Here is an 8871-nt window from a genome sequence, read left to right as displayed (position 1 = left end):
GTCTGCCCACACTCTTATATGTCCAACTTTTATACAAAAGCCAAAGCTAATCAAAGTCCAACTTTAACTCTTATGCACATCAAATAAATGATTCATCAACTTCATATATTAACAGCTCTTATAGCAGGAAGTTAGAACTGTTTAAGGTGATCACAGAAGCACAATAGAAGGGTTTAAAACAAAGGGGGAAATTCTATAACTTGTAATCACCCAAAATAGGGTTGGAACATCAAGAGGCCTGGACCAGACAATATCAAGTGAAACTGAGACTGTCGAGTTCCATAATCTCAGGAAAGACTACAGAAAGAGTCCTTGTTTAATAAAACAATAGTAGGGACACATTACAACAAGGCTTCATGCTAGTTACCACTTAATGTAGATAGGGGAAAGGTTCAACTATATGTGTACCAACAAATCCCAGAAAGAGATGGCATAAAGTTCAAAAACCAAGTTTACATATTTTGCCTCTTTAAACTCCTAGCAGAGGCATTTATTTGCCAACAACCTTAGACTAGTTCAATAACCAAAGATCATCTATTGTAAATGAACAGTTCCATTATTCTTAACTTCCTAAGTGCCTCTAGACCTTTATACAAACCAATTTTCCCAAACCCCCCTTTTATCTCCAACCCTTTGGTAAGATGATGATATTTAAGGAAAGAAAAAAATTCTCTCAAGACAGGAGTACCCTTATGGTTCATAGGCTGATCATGACACCCCTCATTTGGGGGGTAGATACTATGAGTCAAGCTGGGCTTGACTCTTCTCTACCCCCTCTTTGAGGTGTCTTGAAAAGACCATCCTAAGCCAAGTGGTCCACACTGCCTTTAAGAATCACCACCATATCCCCAATAATCAACATCAAACCAATTCCAGTCTTACACTATTCACTTTTTAGAAATACAAATGCAATACTCAATATTTCATCTCCGTGATTTTATACATGATAAGATTCGTATTAATTCCAACAGCATAGGACCAAACCTCCTCAGACAAAAGCACAGTTTTACCCTTCTAATCTAAGTTATACCATAATGCCCACTGGGTCTTGGTGTCTCAGTTTAAGTTCAAGAAATGAAGATTCTTATCATTCTTATGGTTACCAAATGTTTTTTTCCATGAATTAAGACCAAAATTAATACATTCACATGAACAAGCCCATACACAAATGCATCACAGAGGCTTTAAACACATTCATCGTGGAGCAAACAGAAAAGCAAATAAGTCAAACTTCTAAAAAAGAACATGAATTCAGACACTGAGTAAGTAACTTACCTCTTTTGGACTTAGCAAATAGCAATTTCAACCCCTCTCCCTCAAATGATGACAAAGATGTAACAGACAACTTACCCTTTATATTAACTTGGTTTTAAGCAACATGAAATCTCAAGAACTTTTCTCCCAAGGCATGACAAACCACCCTGGACCAATCCCCAGGTCTCACTGAACTCCTCACAGTTATAAGAACAAGGTCTAGGAAGACAAGGAAGCCTTAGGGTCCTGAAAGATGAACAGGATAGGGTGAGGCCATCACCTCCCCATCCTTTTCCTGAACCTTACTTTCAGGAAAAAGGGATCAAAGGCCCTACTGTTCACCACCTCCAATTCATGCCTAAGCTCACCTTTTACTCTCCCAAAGCAACCTCACCCCTTTTACCTTATTCCCCACCTAATGCCAATCACTAAAACTTATGGACAAGAGTGGCTTGACACCCCCCCCCCCCCCCCCCCCCAAAAAAAAAACTAAATTTCATCTAGACGTTAAGAGCTTCTAATCAACTCAGTTTTAGGATCTAACTATGTAAAGTCAGGTTGAATCTTTTTAGACACTAACATTTGATAAAAGTTGAACACTTAAATCACTTAAGAGTTTAAAATCAGATTGAACATCAACCACCAGGTTCAAAGCAATTCCCTTTCCAATTTTTTAATCATTTTCAGACAGTTAAAGGCACATCAGGACTCAAATCATCTTTTAAATCCATCTCAAACTTCTTTTGAAAATTCAAACATGAACCAGATATAAAAGAAAGTCTGATAATATAAATGTCAAGACTGAGCTCTATTCAAATGAAACCAAACATGATACCTAGTCCTGCTAGTGGCATATATGTATTCTACTTCATTTTAAAATAATTTCTTGTAATAACCCATATATTTTTTAAGGCTTAGTTGGTAATTTAAATAAAAGAAGGAAATAAAAAGAAAAAAAATAGAAAAGAAGGAATGTAGCCAAGCCCAAAAAGGAAAAGGAAAAGAAAAAAAATACTTTAAAAAGTCTGATGGCTAACGTGAAACACTACAATCTGAAGGAACCAAAAGAAAAAAAAGGACGAGCGAACAGAGGGAGAGAAAACCAGCAGGAAAAAAAAAGAGGGAGAAAAAAAGAAGAAAGGAGAGGAGAAAAATAAGAACTTTCACCCCAAATCATCAAGGTAATTACTCTAGTCCTTTATTTAAGTTTATTACATAATTATGGGTAAATCTTTATGGTGAAAACATAGGGATATTTTGATGAATTGAGAAAGTTTAGCTCTAGGGTTCTTCAACCAAAATCATTGATTTGAAAGGGCAAATAGCGTCAGATTTTAGACTTTTATATATCGTTGGAATCCTCTCGTTAAGGCCTTTCCGAAAACATAAGTCTTTTCGGGTTTTGAACACATTGACCAGAGGGCGTTTTCGTCCTTTAAAATTTGACTTTAACCGTTTAATCCTTTAAAAATATAGAAGTGGTTTACCCTAAGGGTTTTGACCATTCTAAATTCGTTTTTGTGTAGTTTGAGGCAATCCGAAGACTCGAGAACGTAGTTTTGATTTATTGGGAAGTGTGCTTGAATTGTGAATTTGAGGTAAGTGAGACTTTAAGCTTTGGGTACTTGCTTTTCAAAATCCGTTTTAAAAATATGTTTTGTCTGCCTGGTCCATGTGTTGGAGCGAGCTCGTGCTTGGCAGAATCAGTGGTCCTTAAGGCCAACCACATATACTTTATTTTCAAATTATCCAAAACTCTCTTTATAAATTATTTTGTGATGTGATATAGCTGTGAGCCATGATATTGGGGAATTGTGTATGCTTCTCTTAGCATTGTGTATGCTTCTTGATTATATTGGGGCATTGTGTATGCTTCCCCTAGCATTGTGTATGCTTCTTGATTATATTGGGGCATTGTGTATGCTTCCCTTAGCATTGTGTATGCTTCTTGATAATATTGGGGCATTGTGTATGCTTCCCTTAGCATTGTGTATGCTTCCTGACATATTTGGCGCATTGTGTATGTTGTTGTGGATTCATAGTGTTGACTAATTCTTTAACTGCCACTTATGACGGTTCGTAGTGTAAATTGTGTTGAGATATATAATATATTTGATAAACAGTGGTTTGGACCTTGGTAGCTATTATATCATATATTCATGTGCATAATATTTTTGTGCTTGTTGTGTGTTTGTATTTTCTAACACTTGCTCCAGGGGTATTTGAAGTGGCGGGTCGAGGATCTTATTAGGTTATATTTATGTATAACTCACTCCTTACCTGCATGTCCATGCAGATACTGTCGTTGAGAACGACGCTGGTAATTGAAGACTTCGGGAGTGGATTTTGTTGCTGAGGTGAGCCACCGCATTGTTCGTGGAGGCAGTCATTTCAGCTTTATCTAGTTTATTTCTAGTTATTTCTTTTATTTTGGGTTTACATGCTCGACACTCAAACCCATGTAACTCTGTTAGATGCTCCATGGTCTTAGCATGAGATGTGGGCTAGAGATTCTTTTTATCTTAGCATTGGTTGGTTTTCATAAATCGATTATGGATTTGGTTGGCGACTATTTCGCATTTTTATCATTAATAACGTTGTGGGACCTGCACTTATTTTCTTTTAGTGCTTTTGTAAATGATTAAGAGTATGATATATGGTTCGCCTGGTGGGTGGTGTTTGCTGGGTGGCAATCAAGTCTAGCGGGTATTTTGGGACGTGACAAAGTTGGTATCAGAGCCTAGGCTTTAAGTCTCGGGTCATGGAGCAGTGTTTAGTAGAATCTTGTTCATGGGTATGTGGGCGCCCATACTTATGACCTTGAGGCTACTGGACATCTAGGAAATTTTCCCTTCTTTCTTTCCTTGTTCGTGCGTGAGTTGAATCAAGTTTAACCTTGTAATATTTATTTCGTAGATGGCTAAGAAACGCGCATCTTCATCTGCTAAATGTGGTGCTGGACAGAGTGCTACCCGCGGTGGTAGACAAGCTAGTGCTCATCAAACTAGAGCTCAGACTAGGACTTAGGGCACTCCTCAGCCTGAAGTTGTGAATGGGGGTCAGCCCCGAGTTGCGTCAGAGTAAGTGCTGGAACAAGTGGTTCAGAACACTCCACCGGCTCCAGCTGCTGCCCCTACTATTATTATGCCTGCAGATGTGGTGACCAGATTATTAAATGTGTTGGAGGCATTGGCGCCTAATCATAGTGGAATTCCAGGTCCTCAGGCTACTTCACAAGTACAAGCTTAAGTTCAGTTGAATGTTGCAGCTAACCAGACACCTCAGTTGGCCCCTCAACAGGTTGTCCAGTCTGCAGGGCAAGCTAAGGAGTTTAAGAATTTCGTGGATCTTAAGCCACCAGAGTTTGATGCTTCACCAACTTCTATTGAACCTCAGAAGTTCATTGATCGTTGTGAAAACATATTGACTACATTGGGGCTGAAGAAGACTCGTGGTGTGGAATTTTCCACTTTCTTATTCTCAAGCTCTGCAGAGTCTTGGTGGATTTCGATTCAGAGAGGTAGACCAGTAGGGTAACCTATTACTTGGTCAGAATTTTTAGCACTGTTTAAGGACAGGTTCATTCTATTAAGCAAGCAAGATGACATGAGACGTCAATTCAATAATCTACGGTAGGGAACTATGACAGTTACAGAATATGAGGCCAAGTTTACAGATTTATCCAAGTATGTACCTTATTTGGTAGAGGATCCGAGAGAGAAGGTGAGACGATTTGTGGATGGACTTGAGCATCGCTATCGTGGTCCTATGGTACGAGATGTGCGATATGGTACCTATTCAGATGTAGTTGACACTGCTCTCCGTTACGAGTCCTATCTAGAGATGGACAAAGTTGAGCGTGAAAGAAAAAATCCACGTAACACAGGTGGGTTTAGTGGTGCTCTATCTGGGGGCAAGAGTGGTTTTTATCACAGGCAGTCCATATCTACTCAGTCAGAATCAGTGGTGCAGTCTTCTAGTGGTTATTCCTCTAGACAGGGCCAGCAGCAGATGCAGAGGAAGGGTAATAGCTCATATCAGTTAAGTTATCATCCGAGGTGTTCTAACTGTGGTAGAAATCACAGTGGTCGTTGCTTTGGGGCAAATAGGGTTTGTTTTACTTGTGGTGAAAAGGGGCATATTGGTAAATACTGTCCTAAAGAAAATTCTGGTGCTAGTCGAGCTACTACACAGCCGCAGGGAACTACTACAGCTACACGGGGTCAGATTCAGCCAGCTAGGACCGCTCCACAGGGTGCTCGTGGACAGGGTCGACAGGGTGCACAGGTTGCTCAAGAAAGGGGTGGACCATCGAGATTCTTTGCTATGACCAGACAGGATGTCGAGGCATCTAATGCAGTAGTCACATGTATTATTACTATTGGTTCTCATGGTGCATATGCTCTTATTGATCCCGGTTCTACATATTCGTATGTATCTCCTTCTTTTGCTATATTCTTAGAACGGGGAGTTGAGTCTATTAATGTGTCGTATGTGGTAGAAACCCCAGTGGGGGGACTATATTAGTGGATAGAGTGTATAGATATTATCTGATATTTGTTCAGGGCAGGGACACCGTAGTTGATCTATGTGTGTTACCGATGTCCGCTTTCGATGCGATTATGGGCATGGATTGGTTGGCATAATGTTATGCATCGGTTGATTGCTATGCTAAGCTTATACGTTTTAATTTTCCTAGAGAAAATTTAGTGTGGAAAGGCATGACTCCTGTGGCTTAAGGAAAAATAATATCTTATGTAAAGGCACGCCGAATGATTAATCGTGGGTGTGTTGGGTTTTATTTCCACCGTTCATGATTCTCGAGCAGAGAATGATACTATTGATAGTGTTCCTGTTGTTCGCGAATTTGCGGATGTTTTTCCTGAAGATTTACTCGACCTACCCTCGATGAGAGAAATTGAGTTCAACATTGATTTAGTTCCAGGGACTCAACCTATCTCTATTCCTCCATATCGTATGGCTCCAGCTGAGTTGAGAGAACTGAAGGCTCAACTCCAAGAGCTACTTGATAAGGGGTTCATTAGGCCTAGTGTATCTCCTTGGGGTGCACCTGTGTTATTTGTGAAGAAGAAAGATGGCACGATGAGAATGTGCATTGACTACAGGCAACTGAACAAGGCGACTATCAAGAATAAGTATCCATTGCCTCGTATTGATGATTTGTTTGATCAACTGCAGGGTGCTACTCATTTTTCCAAAATCGACTTGAGATCATGTTATCGTCAGCTGAGAATCAAGACTGAGGACATCTCCAAGACAGCTTTTCGAAGAAGATATGGGCACTTCGAATTTTTGGTGATGTCATTCGGGCTGACTAATTCCCCCGCAGCATTTATGGACCTCATGAACAGGGTATTCAAGCCATACTTAGACCATTTTGTGATTGTGTTCATTGATGATATTTTGGCCTACTCTCGGAGTGAAGCTGAGCATGGACAACACTTAGGAATTGTGCTACAGACATTTAAGGAACGAAAGCTTTATGCCAAGTTCTCAAAATGTGAGTTCTGGTTGAGCACAGTTTCCTTTTTAGGACACGTGGTGTCCCGAGATGGGATTCAAGTTGATCCAAAGAAAATTGAAGCAGTTCGAGATTGGCCTCAACCCACTACTCCCACAGAGATACGCAGCTTCATGGGACTAGCTGGATATTACAGAAGGTTTGTGGAGGGTTTATCGAAGATAGCCGCTCCATTGACACGTTTAACTCAGAAAGGTGTGGTGTTCCAGTGGTCAGATGAATGTTCAGAAAGCTTTCAGAAATTAAAGACTGCATTGACTACGGCTCCGATTTTGACCTTACCTACTGATGAGGGTGGTTTCATCATTTATTGTGATGCATCTCGAGTTGGGTTGGGTTGTGTCTTGATGCAGAATGGTAAAGTGGTAGCTTATGCGTCTCGACAGCTAAAGAAACATGAGAATAATTATTCAACTCATGACTTAGAATTGGCCGCAGTTGTATTTGCACTCAAGATCTGGCGTCACTATCTTTATGGTGAGCCGTGTGAAATCTATACTGATCACAAGAGTTTGCAATACATATTCAAGTAAAGAGATCTGAATTTGAGACAGCGATGGTGGTTAGAGTTACTTAAATATTATGATCTTACTATTTTGTATCATCCTGGTAAGGAGAATGTGGTGGCAGACACCTTGAGTAGAAAGTCTTTGGGCAGCTTGGCTCGATTTACTGCTAAAGAACGACCTATGGCTAAGGATATTCAAGCATTATCCAACCGCGGAGTTCGGATCGATCATACAGTACAGGGCAGATTACTTGCAGTTATGGTGGCACAATCGTCCTTAGTGGGGCAGGTTAAGGCTTGCCAATATGAAGATCCCCGTCTTTCTAGACTGCGAGATCGAGTGCAAAATGGGGGCATTAAGTTATTCTCTATTGATAGCGAAGGCGTGTTACGTTGTCAGGGTAGACTGTGTATTCCTATGGTGGATAATGTGAAACAACTAATTCTTGAAGAGGCTCATAGCTCACGATACTCCATCCACCCAGGTGCTACGAAGATGTACCAAGACTTGCATAGATTATATTGGTGGAAAGGTATGAAGGCTGATATTTTGAAACATGTGACAAGTTGCTTAAATTATCAGTAGGTCAAATATGAACATCAAAAACCTGGCGGAGTAATGCAAAACTTGATTATCCTAGAGTGGAAGTGGGAAAGGATTACGATGGATTTCGTAGTTTGTTTGCCGAATACTTTCAAGAAACATGACTCAGTCTGGGTGATTGTGGATAGACTCACCAAATCCGCTCATTTTATACCAGTTCGGGTTACTCATACCGCAGAGCAGTTAGAAATATTTACCTCCGTGAGATAGTACGACTTCATGGTGTGCCTATTTCTATAATATTTGTTCGAGGTGCACAATTTACTGCTGAGTTTTGGAAGTCTTTTTGGAAGTCGTTGGGTTCACAGGTCGAGTTGAGTACAGCTTTTCATCCACAAACTGATGGACAGTCTGAGCGAGTTATTCAGATTTTAGAGGACATGCTTAGAGCTTGCGCGATTAATTTTGGTGGTCATTGGGACGATCAGTTGCCTTTGGCAGAGTTTGCTTATAATACCAATCGAGTATACAGATGGCGCCGTTTGAGGCTCTATATGGTCGCAGGTGTCGTTCACCAGTTGGATGGTTCGAACCGGGCGAAGCACAACTATTAGGTCCAGATCTGGTTCAGCAAGCCTTGGAAAAAGTTGCATTGATACGAGAACGGCTGTAGACAGCACAAAGCAGACAAAAGTCCTATGCCGATAAGAAAGTACGTGATATAGAGCTCATGAAGGGGGAAAAAGTCTTTCTAAAAGTATCCCCTATGAAAGGAGTTATGAGATTCGGTCGGAAAGGTAAGTTAAGTCCTAGGTACATTGGTCCTTATGAGATTTTGGATCGAATTGGGTTGGTGGCATAGAGACTTGCTTTACCTCCGAGATTGTCTGTTGTTCGTCCTGTATTTCACGTGTCTATGCTAAGACGATATGTTGGTGATGATAGCCATAAGATTCAGCCAGAGGATGTGGAGCTCGATGAGAATTTGACTTATGAGGAGGGTCCCATATCTATTCTTGATAG

The sequence above is a fragment of the Lycium barbarum genome, chromosome 3, assembly GCF_019175385.1.
Source record: "Lycium barbarum isolate Lr01 chromosome 3, ASM1917538v2, whole genome shotgun sequence".
Classification (NCBI taxonomy): domain Eukaryota; kingdom Viridiplantae; phylum Streptophyta; class Magnoliopsida; order Solanales; family Solanaceae; genus Lycium; species Lycium barbarum.
This window is presented reverse-complemented; position numbering follows the sequence as displayed.